At 45.3% G+C, this 22,739-nt stretch overlaps 1 protein-coding gene across 2 annotated transcripts in view; it reads left to right on the top strand.

The window, feature by feature from the left end:
• Positions 1-4,341: 4,341 nt before the first annotated feature.
• LITAF (lipopolysaccharide induced TNF factor) overlaps positions 4,342-22,739 on the top strand; it is a 34,494-nt gene continuing 16,096 nt past the window's right edge. Inside the window, exon 1 of one of the 2 annotated variants that reach the window (XM_075899322.1) lies at positions 4,342-4,527. The gene's annotated coding sequence lies outside the window, so the exon portion shown is untranslated. Of the gene's footprint in view, positions 4,528-4,690; positions 4,823-22,739 lie in introns of those variants that run through there. The other variant, XM_006128499.3, reaches the window with a different exon arrangement.

Genomic DNA, 22,739 nt, shown 5'->3' with positions numbered 1-22,739 from the left:
TGAGAGGGAAGGGTTGGGGGCCTGAGGCCATCCCCTACCTCTGGGAGCAGCATTGGAGTTATTTCGGCCCTAGCCCTGCCCCACTCCTTAGAGCAGCTGGCATGTACAGCAATGGCTCCACAGCTCCAAGTGCTTCCCCAACCCCACAGCCTCTATTGGCCACAGTTCTCCATTACTGATCAATGGGAGCTGCAGGAGCGGAGTCCACAGGCAAGGACAGCTTGAGAGACCCCCTGCTCTGACTCTCTCAGGGGCGGCAGGGACATGCCAGTCACTTCCAGGAGCACAATTACCACAGGGATAATCACTCCAGACATGACAGGTTCAGCGTTTTAGAACACACTACTCCAAGAATTAAATTTAGGCATAAGAGAGAAATGAAAGTTATGCAATGCACAGACCAGTCAAAAACTAAAACTAACCCACTTTGCAAGCTGTAAAAGTAGTAACAACCCCCCATGTATGTGCTGGGTCAGGAGAAAGGGAAAGACAGTGTGTGTTTGTGAGAGTGACAGAGACACACACAGTGTGTGAGTGACAGAGATTTGCATTGCCAAGCTCCCTCCGTCTCCTTCTCTCTGTGTGGAGATGGGATACAGGAGTGGGGGGAGGAGGGACACCCTGACATCAGTGCCCCCCTTTTATCCCTCCTGTACCCTGCACAGCAAGCAGGAGGCTCCCAAGGGGCAGCTCCAGGCAGAGTGCAGGAGCAGCATGACAGTAAGTAGAGAGACACCTGAAGTGGCAGCACTTGGTAGCTTCCTGGTCAAACCAGTCAGGGTCACCTGTCAGAGGCTCCAAGATCTACTGGTTGGTGACCACTGGTGTAGCAGCACCTTAAAGGCTAACAAAAGGTGCTGCTAGACCAGTGTTTCCCAAGTAGTGAAAATTGGGGTTCAGCGAGAAAATTCCATTACAATAACATTTTATGATTTTAAAAAATATATTTAAGCATTTCTGAATTTTATTGAAAACAATTTTCCTTTGTGTTTGCCACAGTAAGTGTCCCTGTGTAATGCCAGCTTAGCCAGAGAGTGGTGACGATGATATCACTACTCAGCGCTGCGTGTGCAGTCAGTCACTGATGCTATCGCCTGTTATATACCACTATAAATTCCCGTACTCATTCTCAGGGAGTGTGGATCACATGGGTGACTAAATATGAATATACTAGCACCATGTCCAACAAAGTCCAAGCTTCAGCTGTCAAACCAGTTGTTATTAGGGGTCCAGCAAAATTATTTTGAGTTTAAAAAGGTTCCGTGACCAAATAAAATTGGGAAACACTGCGCTAGACAATTTGTTGATTTTTAAGTGTTTCCAGTTACAGAATAACTCAGCTACCCCACTAAAGCTTTTGAAAAAAGAGGAAGTAAACTATGAGTTGCAGAATTAGCCAAAAACAGGCACTGATGTATCTGTAGAGAGGCTACAAAGACTGAGTTTAGTTACAATGAGTAGTCCCGTGGCACTTAGCAAAAACATGTAGAGTGTCATGAGCTTTCATGGGCAAAACACACTCCATCAGATGAGCTTGAGTTTGGTTAGTTACATTTAGAAGTCAACAAATGGCTTCTATGTGGACACCCACCAATGGACGTAACGAAAGTCTTGATTTCTACATGTACTGCTTCCGCAAATGCATTCAAGCTGACATTATCAGCAAATAACATAAAACATATCTCAGTCATGCACAGCGCAATGCTATTCACAGCCTCAAAACCAATCCTAACATCATAATCAAAGAGGCCAATAACAACACTGCACACTTGATTCCAGAGCTCTGTAACTTTGTCCTCACCTACAACTACTTCCAATTCGGAGACAATTTCTATCTCCAAGTCAGTGGCACAGCCATGGGCACTCGCTTGGCACCACAGTATGCCAACATCTTTATGGCTGACCTTGAACAATGTTTCCTCAGCTCTCGCCCCCGAACACCCCTACTTTACTTATGCTCCAACGATGACATCTTCATCATATGGACCCACGGAAAAGAGACTCTTGAAGAATTCCACAAGGATTTCAACAAACTTCCACCCCACCATCAACCTCAGCCTGGACCAGTCCACACAAGAAATCCACTTCCTGGACACTACAGTACAGTTAAATAATGGACAAATTTCCACCACTCTATATCGGAAACCCACTGACTGCTACACTTACCTTCATGCCTCCAGCTTCTATCCCAGACACATTTCTCAGTCTACAGTATACAGCCAAGCCCTAAGATACAACCAGATTTTCTCCAACCCTACAATCACCTAAAGGATCTTTACAGAGCATTCCTAAAACTGAAATACCCACCTGGAGAAGTGAAAAAACAAATTGACAGAGCCAAAAAAGTACCCAGACATGAGCTACTTCAAGACGGACTCAAAAGAGAAAATAATAGAACTCTTCTTATTACCTATAGTCCACAACTCAGACCCCTCCAGCGCATTATACACAATCTGCAACGCATCTTAGAAAATGATCCCTCACTCTCAGAAGCCTTAGGAGAAAAGCCTATTCTTGCTTACAGAGAACCCCCCAACCTGAAACGAATTCTTTCTGGTAACCATGCCATACAACCATATCATAAGCCTCCAGGAACCCAGCTCTGCAACCAAAAATGATGCCAACTCTGCCCACATATCTATACTGGCAAATTCATCACTGGAACCAACAACATAAGCTACCAAATTAAAAGGTCATTTGACTACACATCCAGTAATTTGATCTATGCCATCAAATGCCATCAATGCCCCACTGCTATATATATTGGACAAACTGGACAGTCTTTGCGGGAAAGCATCAATGGACACAAATCAGATATACGTAAAGGAAACATACAGAAACCTATTGGGGAACACTTCAATCTTCCAAATCACTGTTTAAAAGATCTTCAAGTAGCTGTCTTTGTCACAAATCAGTGCTACTAGCCAGATCCATAGAGAAGCATTGCAATTAAAATACATTGGCAAATTCAATGGGGCACTAGCAACTTAACAGCCGTTGAAGGTGCAAACAGCTCTACTACTTTTCAGGAAGGATACTATCTATTGACTTTGATTCTTATTTGCTTTAACTACCCAATTTTCAGATACTTACTGATTCCTTCTAGCTTCCTGTCTTTCACCCCCCCTTCTTTTTTTCCCTCTCCCCTCTCCTTCCCATCTCTTATTTATTTTGGGTGTGCGCATCCTACACTCATAACTCCGGTCATCTGAAGAAGTGGGCTGTGCCCATGAAAGCTCATGATACCATCTACTTGTTTTGTTAGTTTATAAAGTGCTACCAGTCCATTGTTGTTGTTTTTTCTGTAACAGACTAACTCTGCTACCCCCTGAAGCATTTAGAAGTCAGCTTGCTTTTTAGAGGTTTATCTTGTTTAATGGGTTTCTTTTTGTAGACAGGAACACTGAAACCATCTTCCTATTTCTCTCTAGCCACATCCATTATGCTATGAATGTAAGTTTTTAATTTGACTGTGGAATGTGATCTCCTTGCCTGTGCCAAAGGACAGGGAAATCTCCCTTTGTTGGCTCACTTTCATCTTGAGGTGCCTCACAGAAGGGGACATGGAAACAAGTCAGAAAACAGTGCCAGGCTGTTTCATTCAGGCATCAAAATATTTCTTTTGGCAAAAAATAATTGGAGTCTTTAGAGGAATGATACTTAGTGATTACCTACATTTGTTTGCTGATGGGAATTATTTTGCTGCATAGTTGTACCTATTAACATAAAAAGAAATACATTACAGAATTTGGAAAAGGAATTTTCCTCTTGTTCAAGTTACTTTGTGTTTTGCACATAAAATCTGATAGTTACTTTTGCTGATACAGTAATTTGTAAATCTTGTTGTTTTGACTTTTTAGCTTAGGAAAAAGCTGATTTGCAATGAACTCCAAGGTCTTCCAGATAGTGTTGAGCTGGAACTTGGCAGGTTTTTTCCAGATCAAGTAAATTCTTTGGTAACTGAACATACCCTTCTGAACAACCACTTGTGTATCACTATCAGACACCTGAACTTTTACTCTCCAGAAGTTCAACTTTTACATTTCTAAACCCTTGCCTCAGTGCTCTTGTGGCTTGGTTTCGGGTTGCCCACTGGAAGGCTGGCTCTGGAACACTGTTCTCGTGTTCTGTACCGAACAAGTGACCACAGCAAGAACAGCCTTAAGCTAAAGGCTGGACGGGTCCAGGCCATGGGCAAGTTTCTAGGCGAGTCCCGAGCCCACGCGTGGTGGCGGGGGAGACAGAGCAGGGTTCCACGTGGCTGGGGCGCTCGTTCCCAACTGCAGGGGGAGCCCCCGACCGGGCTGCCAAGGGGCAGGGCAGGGTCCATCGCTGGGCGGGGCCGCTCATTATCTGCCGGAGCCCGCCCCCGTCCCAGCTGCGAGGCGGGGGAGGCGAGCGCCAGGTCGGAAAGAGGGGCGGGGGCGAGGAGCGGCCTGTCCGGGTGCAGCTTTGTCTCCGCCACGCCAGTCGCCAGAAACTCGGGCCGGGAGCGCAGTGAGCCCAGCTCAGCCCGGGCAGCGGGAGGTAAGAGCAGCGCGGCGCTGCCCCCCTCGGATCCGCGCGCCGGGCAGGGGCGCTCCTGGGGTCTCGCGCAGAGGGGGGAGTCCGGCGCCGCTTGCCCCGCCCCCCAGCGCGGGCCCGCGGAGACCCCGGGACACGGCGCCCCGTGGTGCCACGTGGGGGGGCCGGCCAGAGGCTTCCCCTCCGGAGCGGCCCCGCGTGACACGCCCAGGCCCCCTGGCCACGTTACCAGCCGCGGGGTGGCGGCTCCGGAGAATCGGGGTGAACAGCGCGGCCCGGCGACTCAGATACGGGAGCGGTAAGTGGGCCGGGACGCGGCCCCCAGCCCAGCCCCTCGGACCCTTCGTGCTGCCCGCTCGCACAGGCGGGTCGGGCGGACTTTCCTCTCGGTGCCTTCCAGGCGCAGGCTGGAGCGAGCTGCCTGGGGTTTGTCCGCTCTTCGGAGGGACTCTTAAGCGAAACCAGCATTTCAGTATGTGCAGCAATCCCCTCCCCGCGGGCGCGAGGTGCCGTTCCTGTCACCTTGGGAGTGACTCGGCCGCTTTTCCTCATCTTCCTGTTTGTTTGCGCTGGAGCTGGAATCCTCTGGTTTGGGCTAATTGTTTTAATGCTGAGCTACTAAATCAGTTCACAACTTGTTAAGGTTTAGTTTGAAAACGTTTAATGTCAACAAGTGACACTGAAATGGGCTTCTCTGGAGGCTTGTCTGCTCTGAGAGTAACTATTCCTATGGAGTAGTGATAGAAATGTAGCCGTGTTAGTCTGGGGTAGTTGAAGCAAAATGCAGGACAATGTAGCACTTTAAAGACTAACAAGATGGTTTATTAGATGATGAGCTTTCGTGGGCCAGACCCACTTCCTCAGATCAAATAGTGGAAGAAAGTAGTCACAACCATATATACCAAAGGATACAATTTAAAAAAATGAACAAATATGAAAAGGACAAATCACATTGCAGAACAGAAGGGGGATGCGGGGGGGTGGGAAGGGGGAGGAAGGAAGGTAAGTGTCTGTGAATTGATGATATTAAAGGTAGGGAGAGTGGGATGTTTGTGAGTTAATGGTATTACAGGTGATAATTGGGGAAACTGTCTTGGTAATGGGTGAGAAAGTTCAAAGACTTGTTAAGTCCTTGTTGGTAAGTGTCGAATTTTAACATGAATGACAGTTCAGAGGATTCCCTTTCAAGTGCAGATGTAAAAGATCTTTGTAGCAGAATGCAGGTGGCTAAGTCATTTAGAGAGTGTCCTTTCTGGTTAAAGTGGCAAGAAACTGTTTTCTCTTTGTGATCTTGTCTGATATCTGTTTTGTGGGCATTAATCCTTTGGCGAAGTGTCTGAGATGTTTGTCCAATGTACATAGCAGACGGACACTTTCGGCACATGATAGCGTAGATTATATTTCTGGATGCGCAGGAATATGTGTTCTTGATCTTATAACTCACTTGGTTAGGTCCAATAATGGTATCAGCAGAATGAATATGTGGACAAAGCTGGCAACGGGGTTTGTTGCAAGGGAAGGTACCAGGGTTGGTATTAGTGTGGTATGTCCTGTGGTGGTTGGTAAGAATCATCTTGAGGTTAGGTGGTTGTCTATAGGAGACTATGGGTCTGTCTCCCAGAGCCTCTTTGAGTATGGTATCCTGTTCCAATATAGGCTGTAGTTTATTGATAATGTGTTGGACAGGTTTAAGTTGGGGGTTGTCGGTGATGACAAGTGGTGTTCTATTGTTGGTTTTCTTGGGTCTGTCTTGAAGTAGATGGTTTCTAGGTATTCGTCTGGCTCTTTCAATTTGCTTTTTTGTTTCTCTGGGTGGGTAGTTGAGATTTATAAATGCTTGGTAGAGATCCTGAAGCTTCTGGTCTCTGTCAGTGGGGTTAGAGCAGATGCGGTTGTATCGAAGGGCTTGGCTATAGACGATGGATCGTGTGGTGTGTTCTGGATGGGAGCTGGATGCATGTAGGTAACTGTATGAGTCAGTGGGTTTTCTGTAGAGAGTGGTGTCTAATTTTCCATTGTTGATTTGTACGGTGGTGTCCAGGAAGTGGATCTCTCGTGTAGAATGGTCCAGGCTGAGGTTGATGGTGGGGTGTAGGTTGTTGAAATCTCTGTGGAATATCTCCAGTGTTTCTTGGCCATGTGTCCAGATCATAAAGATGTCATCGATGTACCGTAGGTAGAGGAGGGGTGAAAGGGGACGGGAGTTGAGGAAACGTTGTTCTAGGTCAGCCATAAAGATGTTAGCATACTGTGGGGCCATGCGTGTACCCATGGCTGTGCCGCTGATCTGGAGGTATAAGTTGTTCTCAAACCGGAAATAATTGTGGGTGAGAACAAAGTTACATAGGTCTGCTATCAGGTTGGCAGTAGTGTCCTCTGGGATAGTGTTTCTAATTGCTTGTAAACCGTCTTCATGTGGGATGTTGGTATATAGAGCTTCTACATCCATGGTGGTAAGGATGGTATTATTGGGGAGGTTATCGATGTTTTGTAGTTTCCTTAGGAAGTCAGTAGTGTCTCGGAGATAGCTGGGGGTATTGGTTACGAAGGGTTTGAGAAGAGTGTCTACATAGCTGGATAGACCAGTAGTGAGCGTGATTTGTCCTTTTCATATTTGTTCATTTTTTTAAATTGTATCCTTTGGTATATATGGTTGTGACTACTTTCTTCCACTATTTGATCTGAGGAAGTGGGTCTGGCCCACGAAAGCTCATCATCTAATAAACCATCTTGTTAGTCTTTAAAGTGCTACATTGTCCTGCATTTTGCTTCAACTACCCCAGACTAACACGGCTACATTTCTATCACTATTCCTTGTGCAGGCAATCCTTAAAACTGGTACTGGAACACCACAGTGTACACAAGGTAAAGCAGGAAAGTTGACACAAAAGCATAAGTTCCTGAGTGTAAACTTTCATTTAGAAGCGTGGTGTGGTGTACGATGACTTTTCTGAATGAGAGTAGCCACATAGGAGTCAATAATGTGCTTTAAATTCAGACCTTTAGTTAATTTTTGCTTTTCTGAGAATCCATATGTAGTCATGCCCAATGAGAAACAAATGTCATAGCTTCAGCACCTAAGCAATTATTAAAAATATTTATTCTCCTGGCAAATCCCAAAGTTTTGTGGACTCTTGGCAGGTAGGATGCCACCTAGGTCTGTCTCTAGCTAGGTTTTGTGGGTGGTCTGGCTGACTATTAAAATTAGTAGCTTACAAAAATCTCAAATGATCTGCAGCCAAGACCACAAGTCCTGTCAGAATATAATTTTTTTTTTTTTGTTCAAGCTGTTCTTAAACCTTGGCCTTTCCAGAAGGCCTAGTTAAAACAAAAGGAAAAACTATGCAGAACTTTAAAGACTAACAAGATGGTTTAATGGGTGATGAGCTTTTGTGGACCAGAGTCACTTTTCTGAGGACTCTGTTAAACCATCTTGTTAGTCTTTAAAGTTCTGCATAGTTTTTCCTTTTTGTTTTAGCAAGATCAGATTAACACGGCTGCCTCTCTATTACTATAAGGCCTAGTAGCATCTTTCGTTTAAAATGACACTACCACAGTTTTAAGACAGTTTAAGTACAAAATACTTAAAAAAATCAAGGGTGAACATTGATCATTTTCTAAAAAACTTTTTGTTGGTGAAGTTCTGTTGAAGCTGGAATATAATTCCCATTACTTCAGTTATAAAACAATTTTTTAGGACCTCCTATTTCAAAGTTGTGATCTTCTTCTGGAACACACTTGGAGCTTTTATTCTTCAATAAACTTTTGGGGAATCTGCAATTGTTCAGTTTTCAAAACTGCTATAAAAACTAGGAAAATAATAAACTAGAAAAAAATCTTATTGTTAAGGCAACCAAGAAGTTGCTCTGGACAAATATGTTTATTTACTTTTAGCCATACGCTTACAAATTCTGGGTGCTGTGGCACTTGCTGTAGTGAAACTTGTCTCCATTTTCTCAGAGCAATTGTCTCATGCTTTGCTGTGTGGCTGGAGCACGCACACAATTAGCCATCTGCACTTTTCAAAGAATAGTATGGGCTCATTAGTGAAGAAGAGCCAGAGTAGTTTTGGTATATTTTACTACGCAAATGGTAGTCAGATCATATGAGAAGATTAAGCAGGAGGGAAAGACAATCACTTTTCTTCTGGGAGCCAGATTTGAGATCTACTGCGTATTGGACAAATTGGCTTAGAAGAAAAATTTCTTGTTTTTCCTAGATCATTCTCTTCTGGGTTCTCACTCACCAAGGGAGAGGGTTTTTTTTTTTTTTTTTTTTTTTTTTTTTTTTTAAAAGGTGGTTGTCCTAGGAAATCTATATGGGTGCTCAGTATGCATTGCCAGCAGCCTCATTTTTATGGGCTTAGTAATACTGACTGTTCCTGACAGAGGTGGCAACCCTGCCCTCAAGTGTGCAGCTAAGTTATTTTTTCTTTGTCCATCAAAGCAGTGTGTACTCAGGCTTTAGGTACAGGGTAATGGAAAATATATACAGTAACAGATGTCATAGTTTTAATTTGTCTCTTAAAAGATGACACCTTAGGAAGGTGCGCTACTGTGGACAGCTTTGGCTTTTCCTCTAACAACACGATATGTATATGGAGATTATACCCTTCCCAGTGTTGATGTTTTCATACGTCTGTTGTGAGAATTTGTGTGTTGACTGTGGCAAAAGCTGATAAGACTTGATGTTTGACCATATCTTTTACCACAGAGAAGTGACAAAAACAAAATAGCTTAAATCAACTACAAAAACAAAGCATACTTGTAAAACAAAATAAAGAGAAAGTGAAACCAGTGAAAGATGATATACGGTTAGTAACTACAAGGTGCTCTGTAGAATTACACGCATATGCAAGAAAATGCTCACCTGCTATTAAAGTACACCGCTATGACTAGATGAAATGTGGCAGCTATTGTAACAGAGCTACCAATTCCAAATAGTTTAGGCATAAGAAATGAGGAATACTCTTTTCAGGTATAGCCGGGGTGGGCAGTGCTTTTGATGTTGGGAGGGGAAGAAGGATTACTCCAAGAATTTGGTATGTGATCAAGAACTGTATTCCTCCAGAATATTAATTGAGGTGGTGTGGGCTCTAGGATGGAGTTTAGGTACAGAAGGGAGCTTGGGATAGGGATGCTGGGTGAAAGAAGGGATTGTGACCTGGGCAGGAGATTGGGGTGGCATGGTCTGGGTGGGGGTATGGGTTCAGGAGAAGATTCTGAATTGGAGAAGGGGTGCAGGGTCTGGGAGGGATCTATGATCTGGGGCAGGGGTGCAGGAGGGGATGCATGGATTTGGGTTGTGACATGAAGCAGGGAATAGGGGTGCAGAGTCTGGGAGGGGATATGGGTACAGGAGCAGAGGCTGCAGAGAGTTTAGGTTATGTGGGGTAGGGATGCAGGAAGAGGGGCAGGCAGATGGTTAGGGGACATGAGAGATTGTGGTGCTAAAGGTAAGCTCTGGCCAGGAGGTACTTACCTAGGCAGATCCCTGCCAGCAGTTCCCTCAGGCAAGCTCCCTGCCTTTCATACTCTTGCATGCCACTCAGCAGCTGGCTGCAGGGGCTATATGCTGCTCTGAGTGCTGCAATCCCCGAGGGCAGGAAGGGAGTACTTACTGCACTGCCTGTCCTGCAAACAGGTAGCCCCCATTGGCCACAAACTGGCCAGTGTGAGCTGTGAGATTGTGCATTTCTGTTTCAGATGCAGAATTTTGCACAATACAGGTACTAATAAAGGCTTTCTTCCAGTGGTCTAAACATCCCTTCTTATCCCATAGTAATCAGGAATCCTAGAGCATTTTAGTTAGAAGCTCAAGAATTCTACTGTCACTGTACTGTAAAAATAGCAGTGATTGGTGACTGCTGGTAAAGGTACAGTAAACATGCAGCTTTTCATTTTAATCACCCGGGGAACTTCACCACAGAAACAAGAAGAGAACACTCTGCCAGGGTTTGTACAGGTTTGGAGCCATTTCTACAGATGTTGCACTGCCTTAGCTATGTTCCTGTAGCATGGATGAAGACTAGCAATAGGATGGGGTTTCAGTCACTGTAGGAGCTCTGCCTTTTGGAGTAATGGTAGCTAGGTTGAGGGAAGCATTCTTCTGTTGACCTGCTTGCATCTATGTTTGAGTTATGCTGCCATAGCACTCATGTAAATTGTTTATGCTCCTGATCATATTAGTTATACTGACCTGAGTTGTAAAAACTCAATACTTACGTATATTGGCCTGGAAGCTCGCTACCTTCGCTTCAGGCGGGATATGAAAGCAGGCTCATTTCTGCCATGATACCCTACTACAGCCATGCTGCTATTTAATCAACTCAATTCTCCCAATTGCCTACAAAACACATGTGGGAGTGTCTGATTGCCTTGGCTCCTTTGCTTGTCTCTTTTTTATTTTTTTTATTTTTTTTTTTCTATTAATCTTTGGACTGCAAGCTCTGTGGAGTAAGAACCATGCTGTCTTTTAATCATTTTTGATATTACCACCACCCAATATTGTAACCAACTGTACCTGGAGTTTTATCTACTAGAGTTTGGTACATGTGACATTTCTAAGATAAGACACTACTGAAAACTTCTCCTTGGAGTAAATACAAAGAATCTTAAGCTTTTTCTCTCACTTCATTATTGAAATGAGAAAACTGACTGGTGGGGTATGTTGGTATGTCCTCATCTTTCCACTGCTGCAGTTTGGTATGTTGTCCCCTATAACTAAGTTGAGGGAGCAAACTTGTGACGGGCAGTTGTAGAATTTCTGTTAAACATTGTGATTTTTGTTGAACTCTCCCACTGGAGCAAGTAGGAATATTTACAGAATTTTTTAACTTCGGACGTGGATGGAGTTCCATAATTGCCAGATAGATTTGCATGACAAGCCATTGGCATACATTGCATTATTTGAGAGCTTCCCTAACATAAGCCAAATATTTAGGCATGAGATGCCTTTTTATTTGCTGAACCCTTTCTACGTTGTGACAAGTAATGTTTAGACAACTTTAACTTATTGAGAAGATCTGGCTTGAGATGAGTGTGTAGACATAAGGAAAATACTAAAGAAATATTTGAAATTCCTCCTGAATCCAACCCCAGAAGCTTGAAGAAAGCAAATTGTTTTTGTTTAAAACAAAACATTTCCATAAAATAGTTGTTCCCATTTTATACTTCAGTCTGCAAACTCAGTCCAACTTCAAGAGCCTCATGCTAGGATAGTTTTGGATCCTACAAATCTCCAAATTTCTGGGAAATTGGGAGGATTTGCCACCTGTGTCATGCCAACTGCTGAAAGGACCTTTTTTCATGAGACACACTATACATAAAAATGAGGACCTTGTTGCTTGCTATGAAAGATGTCAGTGTCAAAGGATGTTTTTATTATTTGTTGGCTAAGTTCCAATTTGGGTAATTATATTTCTCTTTTACTCTTAATTCAATTGAAATAGCATCTTTGCTCTGTCTGCAACTTGAATGCTGATATACAGTGAAACTGAATTCCATGATCTGTATAGATCACTTTGCCATGTGTGAATCCTGTGAGATTTCATGATGAAGTTCTTTTGAGTCTGATTTTAAAGAACTACTTAAAAAGTAACTCGTGGATGAAGAGCATTAACCTAGAGATGTTAAATTTAGATTAATCAACTAATTGAAGAGTCAATGTAACTTGCATCAACTATTGGATTAGTCAGTAAGGGTGCCTCTGCCTTTGAAATGTAGCAAGAACCAGCAGGGAGCAAGGCCAGCCTGGGACTCAAGCAGTCCCCAGCTGACCCCATACTCCCAGCTCTGCTTTGCTTTTGAAATGTACAAGATTTCCTTTCACCCTGGCTCTTGTACATTTCAAAAGCAGGGAGCGTGGGGCCAGCAGAGGACTGCTTGAGTCCCCCCGCTGGCCATGCTCCCTGCAGTGCTTCTGCCTTTGAAATGTAGCAAGAAGTGCCACCAGTTCCCCACTGTGCTCCTGCCCCTTCTCCCCACGGAGACGGTGCTGGGAGGAAAAGGCTCTTAAGCCCCCTCACTCCTATCCTCCCCGCCCCCGCATCCTGTCTCTGATAGGCAGCAAGGTAGGGGGAGAAGCAACTAGTCAAGTCACTAACTGAGTACCTGATAAGCAGGGCTCGATAAATAAAACCCGGAAGAGCCGGGTTCGGGCGATCTGCGCATGCACAGATCACTGGACAGCGCAGCTGGCGAGCGGGGCTTGCCGTGGTTTGGTGAGTCCTGCTGGTAAGCATGTGCTTACATCGCTTACGTCCCTAGTTTGAACTGATGACAGAATCTAGTAGATCACTTTAAAATTGGAAGCTTATTCTTCTTGTGGTGTAGGATGTGACACTTGCTAACACTGATACAGAACACTAATGCTTCCCGGATTTCATTGCTTGTGAAAGGGTGGCTTTTCAAAATATCTACTGAGAAGCCACCTGCCTTAGCTGTCTCAGAGCACATGACAAAACCTTAGCCTGGTTTGTATTTTGGAACTGGAGTTTTAATATGAAGGCACTTGAATCTTGCTCAGGAAAATGTGAGCCTCAAAAGCTAAATCCAGTATCATTTAGAGTAGAGCTACTCAACGCATGGCCCATTTGTTTGCAGCCTGTGGGTGGGATCCTTTGAACATGGCCTCCACTGGGAACACACTCCACAATAGCAGTGCGTCTCCCAGGCAGCATGAGTACTGCAAGATGCAAGCAGGAGGGTGGGCTGGAACAGATGGTTATAGGGGGTGTCTGCATTTCTAGCCCCCAGGGAGGGAAGTGCCAGGATCATGGGGGCACTGCGGGAAGTGCTGGCTGCTTAGCCTTGTGGGCAGAGCTTGAGAGGTGCTGACTGGTTCATGCTGGCCACGTTTGAGTCTGGCGCTGCGGTTTAAGGCTTAATCTTTGTACTCATGCCCGTCAGTGTGAAAGAAACTATTTGCATGTATATGCAACCACACTTGAGTATGCAGCCCTTGGCATGTGCTGAGAGTATCATCATGCCCGTGGGGTCTTCAAAAGTTGAATAGCCCTGATTTAGAATATTAGGCATATCTGTCTTAGAGCTCCTTGCTTGTAACTGGTTGAATTTGCAGTTGTGTTCATTTAAATCAGTTCACATGTATTTTCTCTTGTGAAATATTAGAAAGTCAGGTCCTATTGTGAAACAGTATTTTTTTGCAGCATCCTTGTACTGACACAATTTCCTCTGTCTTATTTCCTTCCTGGTGTAAGTGGCTAACAGATGGCACAGCTTCCAGATTATCAAAGTCAATTTGCTCTGCCCTGGTACAGGTTAATCTGGTAGGCATTAAACTTGTTGTAGCTGGGCACTGGCAATGGACTTTCTGACTGTACTACTGGGGTTTTGGGGGGAGAGAACCTCCGGCCCATGCACTGCATTTGTTCCAACCCATGGGCTACGTCTACACTGGCCCCTTCTTCGGAAGGGGCATGCTAATTTTGAACTTGGGAATAGGGAAATCCGCGGGGGATTTAAATACTACTTTGAAGTAGGAATAAGAGATCCTCCGGAAAAGGGCTTTATTCTGGAGGATCGCGCCAGTCTAGACGCTTTTTTCCGGCTTTTCCCCAAGCCGGAAAAAAAGTGGCGGCCATTTTTATTTAAATCCCGCGAGGGATATTTAAATCCCCTGCGGATTTCCCTATCCCCAAGTTCAAAATTAGCATGCCCCTTCGAAGAAGGGGCCAGTGTAGACGTAGCCATGATGTGGAGATTTGCTGCTGGTTGGAAGCCCTGAGCATTGGCACCCACCCACCACCTCAGGGATGGAATTACGGCACAGGTTTGTCATGCTGCTGGAGGAAGCTAGGTTGGCTCCTGATCCATCTGCATCCTTGGATCAGGGTGCACCCTTCTCCTGCAGCTCCCATTGGCCAGGAGCCCTGTTGAGTGAGAGCTTCCTGACATAAGCAGCACCAGCCAGAGCTGGTGCTCCTCATCCCACACATGCACCTGAACTCCTAGTGCTAGCTCTAAGTGCCCTCCTATAGCCTGCACCCCCATCTGGAATTTCTGGCCAGGATCAGAACCCTCTCTTGGGTCTCCCTTCCAGACTCCGCAACTCTATCTGCACCCCCCCCCCCCCTTCCCAAGGTCAGAATACCTTACTGCTGCTTAACCTTCCAGAGCCTACCTCCACCTCCTCCCCAAGCCACTAGCCCACTCCAAACTCCTTAGCCCCAGTCCAGGATCCCTTCCCACACCCTGATCCCCTAATTTCTGGCCCCACTCTGGAGTGCAGGGGAAGTCCTAAGCATCTGGCCTCCTCAGGACTATGTGTAGCCCATGACTGATTTTTGTTGTGGGTCAGTATCCCCTGACAGAAAAAAGGTTCCTCACCCCTCCTGTACAGTCAGTGCTATCAGCTTTGCCTATGTTGTGAGTAAGTGAGGGGGTGGTGCCTGAAACAACGAGGCTGTCTCGGTTCCACCATAGAGCTTCCCCACACCAGGAAAATTCTTATCTGGCCAGATCAGGCTACTCTCCATCCCACTGTGCAGCATGTGTGATTCCTAACCAAATGTCAGGAGAGCTGGGCCCAGTAAATCTAAAGGCTGGATATTCCTACTACTCCAGATGTATCCCAGTACAACTCAAGACTTACTGTTGAAGTAAATTAACTTACATCAGTGTCAGTGAAAGTAGACTCAGGCCCAGAGTGCTCATTCTACTTCCTCTGCCCAGTTTGTTTTGACGTTGACATTCTTGACCTCCAGTTTACAAAGAGATTATCTTCACTGTTTATGACTCCTGTGGGGGAATTCTATGTGAGCTAGTTCTGACTCATCCACCATGCCTTTGTTTCCTTCTGGTGAAGTTCACCTGGCCACAGCTGTCGTTTCCAGCCAGTTAGGACTTCCTGGCCAGGTGCATGTGTTTAAACCTTCCAATACTGTTCTTGTGGTATGTTCCCCTCCCCCCCCATCCCAGAGTAGGAAACATACCCCCCCCCCCCCCCAACTCCCTCTCCAAAACAACCCCTCCCACAAGTTCCCTTCCTGAGTAACACATGTACAATGGTCTGCATGGGCCAGATTCTTTTACAACATTGTGTCCTCAAGTTTGTGTGATACAGCAAGATGGATATTCACTAGGAGTCCAGGTCTTTGAGTTACCCTTTTAATGGAACAAATATAACTTTTAAGCAATCCACACTACAGGGGTCTGGGAATTAAAATATAAGGAGCTTTTTTTAAAATCTAATGAACAAAATATCTTTTCAACTTGTAAAATCAGGAATCTTAAAATACAGGCAGAACCACTGAATTTCAGGATGGTTGAGCCATATTGAATAAAGAACAGTGGACTGTATAGGACCGTTGGCATTAATGGATTTCCAAATGCAAAAGGTTTTCCCCTAAGGAAGTACTTATTTTGCAAGATCTGGAAAAGAAGCATTTTGTGTTCAGACATGAAGGTTCGAAGTAACCATCGTGATCAACTAGTTTGGTCTCCTGCTTTTGCGTTAGTGCAAGGATCTTAAACAGATCGGAAGGTATCAGGCAGATCTCTGAGGTGCCTGTTGCTGTTATCTTGCATTGCTAGATCTTTTCCCTCCCAAATGGTATGTAGGTCACAACCTTATGCACATGCCTCATTTTATTTTTTTGTCGCTTGTTTTGTGAACTGGCATGTTTTCAAGCATTCTTCTTAATATACACAGTCTAACTGATTTCTCTTGAGCTGCAGGTACCCAGGCTGCACATAGTGTTTCAAAGCAGCAGACCCAAGGGTCTGTCCCGGGCTCCACATGGTGTTGCTGCTTTGAAGCACCCCTTTCTCCCCCTCCCTCCCTTGCTGCCACTTTCTGATAGAGGGAGCAACTAGTTGACTAGTGTGGTGACCATCGAATAAGCATTTGCTTATTGGATAGTCGATTTGTCATTCACATCGGTATTATGTATTTTTAATATACATTACAAAAATCTTCATAGAAACCATTTTTTAGTTTGGCTTGCAAACACGGTACGGGAGAGTGTCTAATGCTAACCATTGTGTTGAATTAGTACAAAAGCAGGAAATGTTTTGTATGCAAATACTGTAACTAGTTGCTGTTTAAAGTAAAAATCTTAACCACCCTAACAGATAAATAAGTCATTTTTAAGTTTGCTTCAATTTTAATATTGGTAATATAGGAAAATATGTTTAAAATATAAATATTGCTGTAATGGGACACCATGTTTAGCCATTTATTTGTTCATTAACCTGTATTTTAAAAAAGTCCCAATAAATGTCTCAAATTTATCCTTTTTCTAGTGCTTGAATTTGTTCCTTATACTGTGTCTGCTGTGTAACTGTTTAAATACATACCAACTAAAACTAGACTCTGGGAAACCAGACCAACCAACAATTATGGATTAAAGGTTAAGTCAATGACTCAGTTTTTCCTTTTTACTTCTGACCTGTTCCTCCTAGTCCAGTCATTTTTGGTTGCTAATACAATCAATATTTGCGCTTAAGCACTTCCTGATTCCTTTGGTCTCCTTTTTGCTTTTGGCTCCCCACAGTGCACCACTGGGCTGCTTAGTGAAGCCAAGGCCTCAGGCTAATGTTAGAATTAGCTGGCCATATTGTGTTGTAGGGGTGGCCATGGATTACAGCAGAGCCATTGTTTATGGTACTGCCTCGTTTAATGGGGAAAAGAATCCTAACTACTCAAGTCATGGTTGTTCCTATGCTACTGAAACAATCTATTTTGCATATCACTTCCTTCCCATGTGACTGTTCTCTTTGCTTTGTCTCCACTAGGATTTTACAAGGCAGAAGCTAGTTCTAATTAGCAACTTTAAAAACCTCCCACATCTTTTCTTAATCAAGATAAATGCATGTAGTGTTACAAAAATTATGTAGATAAGACCTGTCTCCCCACTTCAATGAGGATTCAGAGGTCTTTTTAATAGTTAATCTAACACAATTGAAAAATATTTGTTTGTGTATTTATCTCCACATACCTTGCTGAGATTCACCATTGAGCACAGGCACCTTTGAGCCGAGTCAAGTTTTACCTTGAGTGACTTTTTGTATCTGTCGTACGTACATCCTTACTGAACTGGATCTGATGGAAATGCTGAAATCTGGATTTCAGCAATAAATCCTTACATACTACGTTATGGCTTTTTTGGGGATAACTTTTTCCCTAAAGCTTTTAATGTCTCTAATAGCTAGACAAATAGATTGTCTAACCAGGTGTCTCTTATTTCCGTGAGGCATGGCCAGCACCACTTCCTGCTTGTTATGGTCAGTAGTTTCAGGTTAGGATGTGAATTTGGACTTTCGGTTTATAGTTTGGGAACTTGTTGGAGGTTCTGGGATAGCATGAACTCAAGCCTCCAACCTGAAACTACCTCCTAATTTATTGGGGAGAAGAATCCTAACTACTCAGGATTTGTTTAGCTTGAAATTGTTTCAAACTATTCTCACCCACAGATGTGTCATCACTAGGCTTGAGTATGATTGTGAAAAACTTTCACAATCAATCATAATATGTTTCATTTTTGCCATGGGAGAAGAGTATCTGTGCGTCACTCCCTGGAATAGAACTTGGCATTCAGCTGTCTTTATTTAAGGTAACAGCTAGTTGGAATGAGTATCCGTCTTAGTTTGAGTGGAGCTGCTCACCAGTGTGATTTAACAGCCTTGCCTGCCCCTCAGTTCAGTGACTTTTATGCTTTACATAGGAACAAATCTGTAGTGGGAGGCTGTCTGGGTGGAAATGCTAAAAGGGATGCTGCCTCCTCCCCATAAACAATCTTTTCCCCTCTCTAAAAGACAGAGATCTGGACCTGTAGGAATATGGGCAGGGCAAGGGAGGAGGCACAGCACTGAGTAGTTATGAATCCAAAGGTACCCCAGCTTCTCTTGTTAATTGTGGGTGGTTTTTATGCTGCCCTATTGACACTCCACAGAGCACTCCCTGATTCATCCCCACCAAATAACGCAGCATTCTCGACTGCAGTGAATCTGTAGCCACTATGATTGGGGTGGGGAGATGTGCAGATTACTTTGGAAGGCCGGAGACTAGAGTCTTTGGCCCTGGCCTCCACCTCAGGGTTCTGCGGATTGGCAGCTGAGAAGGGATAGCCTGCACAACGGAGCTATTTTGTGCCACTGCTTTAAGGACATAATGTGTATAAAACCTATTAAAGTGAAAGGGAAATGCCTGCGCATCAGCATGAAAGCAGCTCCAGCCTTACATCTAGTCTGCGTCTTACCATTAAGGTACTTCTGTATATTCTGCTTTTGGACCGTTTAATGTTGCTAATTTGCATACACAGCTTAAAAATAACTGAGGGGCACTGTGCTTAACTGATACTGTTCTACTGCCTCCTTTATCCTCTGCCAATTGCCCATTTTATTGTCTTCCCCACCACTTTTGCTATCTGCGTTGTATGGAGAGAGCATTTTGAGAGGACTCTGAGGCAGGACTGGCTTCCCACATGCACTGCCTTCTCTTCTTTCCCTCCCTTCCCACCCTTCCCCCCCGTAAACATGTAACTACTGAAAATTTCAACAGTTAATTTTTGTGTAGACATGTAACATCCCTAGTGTCTCCTGGTAATGGCTGCGTTCCACCCTCACCTCCCAATTTTAGTCTTCCTGCAGGGCATTATTTAAAATGCAGACTATGTATCCTCTTTCTGCAGGTTGTGTGCCATTTTCACGTATACACCTGATTTTTCAAATTCTTCCCTTTCCTTTGTACTTCCCTCTTGAACTCATAATCATCTGCAAAAAGAACCATCAAGGTGTTGCTACTCTAGATGTTTTGTTCAAGAAGTACTTATACTCCATCAGGGCCAATAGCTTTTTTTATTTTTCCATGTTGCTCAATGTTTCTGCAGCGTCCCTTCCCAGGACTGGTGTTATCAGACCCTAGCTTGGTTTTGTGATGGGTTCAGTTACAAGAGATCTTCTAGATCCTATTACTTGATATTCTGTTCATACCACTGAGGCTGCCTACTTCCTCCTCTAGAGCACCCACCTCCAAGATTCCCATTAAGCTACGCAACTGTGTAGCTGCCTAAAAAGTCTAATACAGGCTGTCCCCGAGTTACGTGGATCCGACTTATGTCGGATCCGCAGTTACGAACGGGGCCGTTCCTCTCCCTGGTCTGCAGCAGACCAGGGAGAGGAAGCAAAGCGGCGGACCACGTGGGCAGCGGACAGGGCTGTCCGCTGCCCACGCGCTCCGAGGCTTGGCTCTGCTTTGCCCCCCCCCCCCCCCGTCCCCCTGGTCTGCAGACCAGGGGGAGGGGGGAGGCAAAGCAGAGCCAAGCCGCGGAGCGCCCAGCCAGCTGACAGCCCACACACGTCTGGGCTGTCAGCTGATCGCGCGCTCCACGGCTTGGCTCTGCTTTGCCTCCCCCCCCCCCCGTTCCCCTGGGGGGGGGGCAAAGCCGCGGAGCGCCCGGCCAGCTGACAGCCCACACACGTCTGGGCTGTCCCGCTGCCCGCGTGTTCCGCCGCTTTGCTCCCTGTCCCCGTGGTCTGCAGACCAGGGGGACGGGGAACAAAGCAGAGCAAAGCCACGGAGCCCGAGGGCAGCAGGACAGCCACGGCGCGTCTGGGCTGTCCCGCTGCCCCCATGCTCCATGGCTTTGCTCCGGACACCTGTGGTACAGCAGCTGGGGCGCTGCCGGTTGGTCCCGTAGCGCCGCTCTGGGCGCTACGGGACCAACCGGGCAGCACCCCAGCTGCTCTGCCCCAGGCGTCCCCAAGTCAGCTGCTGCTGAAACTGACCAGTGGCTGACTACAGGAAGCCCCTGCCCCGGGCTTCCTGGAATCAGCCGCTGATCAGTTTCAGCAGCAGCTGACTTGGGGATGCCTGGGGTTCTTAAGTTGAATCTGTATGTAAGTCAGAACTGGCGTCCAGATTCAGCCGCTGTTGAAACTGATCAGATTCAGCCGCTGTTGAAACTGATCAGATTCAGCCGCTGTTGAAACTGATCAGTTTCAGCAGCGGCTGAATCTGGACGCCAGTTCCGACTTGCATACAGATTCAACTTAAGAACAAACCTACAGTCCCTATCTTGTACGTAACCCGGGGACTGCCTGTACAGGCATTCAGGCTGCCGCACACAGAGTTGCTGCAGCCACCTGTTGCCTCTTCCTCCAGCTACAGCAGGATCTTTAGGGGCGTCAACCCAGAGCTCTGGGCTGTAGTCTTTAAAGCCTCTGTGTTCTGGGCCAGTACTTTCAGGTGGGAGGAGAGGTGCACTGCTGTTTCTTCCTCCTCAGCTGAACTGCATGCAGAGAACCCTTGCACTGATCCCCCCCAGGGACTGCAGAAACATGCCAGCGACCTCCAGGAGCACAACCAATCACAGGGATAATTACTGCAGACATAACAAGTTAGGCATTTTCGAACTCAAAGAATTCAGCAGGAGGCTTCCAAGGGACAGTTCAAAGGGAAGAGAATAGGAACAGCATGACGGTAGGGGGAGGGGCAACTGAAGCATCAGCACTTGAGAGCTTCCTGACCAAACCAGTCAGGATCCCCTGTCAGAGGCTCCAAGATCTACCGGTAGATCCCGATCTACTGGTTGGTGATTGTATTTCTGGCTTTCCACATATGCTATAGTGTAAGGAGAACGTTGGTCAATTGCAAGATTTTGAGATATGTATAAGCTGCTAAATTTCTAAGTTGCAGCTACCTACCATACTACAGGTATATTATACCACATGTTGTAAAATGTCTGGATGCAGTTTACCACATTGATTTGAAACTGAGCATGCTTTTACTGACGTGAGGCCATGTGATCTGATAAACAGCAGTAATAAAGTCATGTCTATCTTCCATCGAGTGATGCAAGTAGAAATAATTTCTTTCTGGTATTGCACTCATGGGAGGGACACAAAGGCAAGCACATGACATCCCCCTTCCATGTAACTCCTCTTCATCACCTATCCCAGGGCCCCCACGATTCTCTGTCCCCCCCTCTGGTACTTCCTTTTCTTGTCTAAAATTTTACAACTGCATCTGTTTAATGGATGTAATTATAAAATGATCCTTCAGGCCCCGTCTGCCACCTGTACTTCCGGAGTCATTGAGAATCCAGCAGCATACCCCACTGAAAACTTCTGAAATGAAAGAAAGAGAATCACTCCACTTTCCTTTAACATACTTTCAGGGCCTCCCTTCCATCCAAACGAAGCTTCTCACAGTTTGCTTTAAGTTTTGCTCTTTGCTAGGCACAGGCATAGGAGGGGCAATCAAAGTCAGCCTGGTAGAACATGTATGAGAGCTGTCTCTGCGCAGATAAGCAATTGATCAGAATCACATTAATAGAATCTGATCTCTTGGGGTCACATCCTGTTCCCATTGAAACCAAAAGGAATTTTATTATTGAGTTAAATGGGAACAGGTTTTGGTTTTTGGAGAGGAAACATAGCCTAGGCTATGTTGCTTATACCTGTGATATAGGCTGCTCACTCATGTGATAAAGTGATTTCCTTGCAGTGAACAGTGAGGATAGAATAGTCTCTGTATCATAGCCAATTCATGAGTCCATTTGCAAAGGATCAAGGAAATTGAAGATCTCAGTCCGTTGAAGATCTCAGTCTGCTGACAAATGCTCCCATTTGTGTATGTTCATAGTGGAGAGCTGGAGCAGGAAAAAGGCCAGAGCAATGAAGAAGCGAAATAGCAGTGTTTTCAGGCCAGGACCTTCTAGCTCCTGTTAAGTGCTAAGTAAAAGGAAATCTCACTGTGAAAAATGTTTAGAATCACCTGGGAAATTGAGCTAAGAATTCCTTAATGGGCCATGCAGCTTGACTTATCCCTCCATGGCAGGAGTGTCCAGTCTATTACAGACAAAGAGCCAAAATAGTGGTGGATACAGCGCAAAGAACCGAGGGATGGCGGGGATGGGCAGGAGAGGACGGGAGTTGTTGAGCAAAAAAAAAAAGGGGGGGGGGGAGCTAGACGCTGCCCTTTTAAGTAAATAGCAGGCAATGCCCTTTTAATGGTGACCATTTTGAAGGATGCTCGGGATGCTGCGGTTCTCTTTCACACAGCTGCCCCTTGAAGAGCTGCGGGTGCGGGAGCCACAATTTTTTCTTTGAAGAGCTGCGGGTTGGCCACCCCTGCTCCACTGTCTAGCTAAATACGGGCCTTACCGCAGGAGCAAACGTAATGAACATAGGGTACGTCTATAGTGCACGCTTATACACTGCAGGGGAGCCTCACAATTAGTCCAAGGCAGG

The sequence above is a fragment of the Pelodiscus sinensis genome, chromosome 16, assembly GCF_049634645.1.
Source record: "Pelodiscus sinensis isolate JC-2024 chromosome 16, ASM4963464v1, whole genome shotgun sequence".
In the NCBI taxonomy this organism is placed as follows: domain Eukaryota; kingdom Metazoa; phylum Chordata; order Testudines; family Trionychidae; genus Pelodiscus; species Pelodiscus sinensis.
The sequence above is the reverse complement of the archived record's forward strand: the minus strand, read 5'-3'. Positions and strand labels throughout refer to the sequence as shown.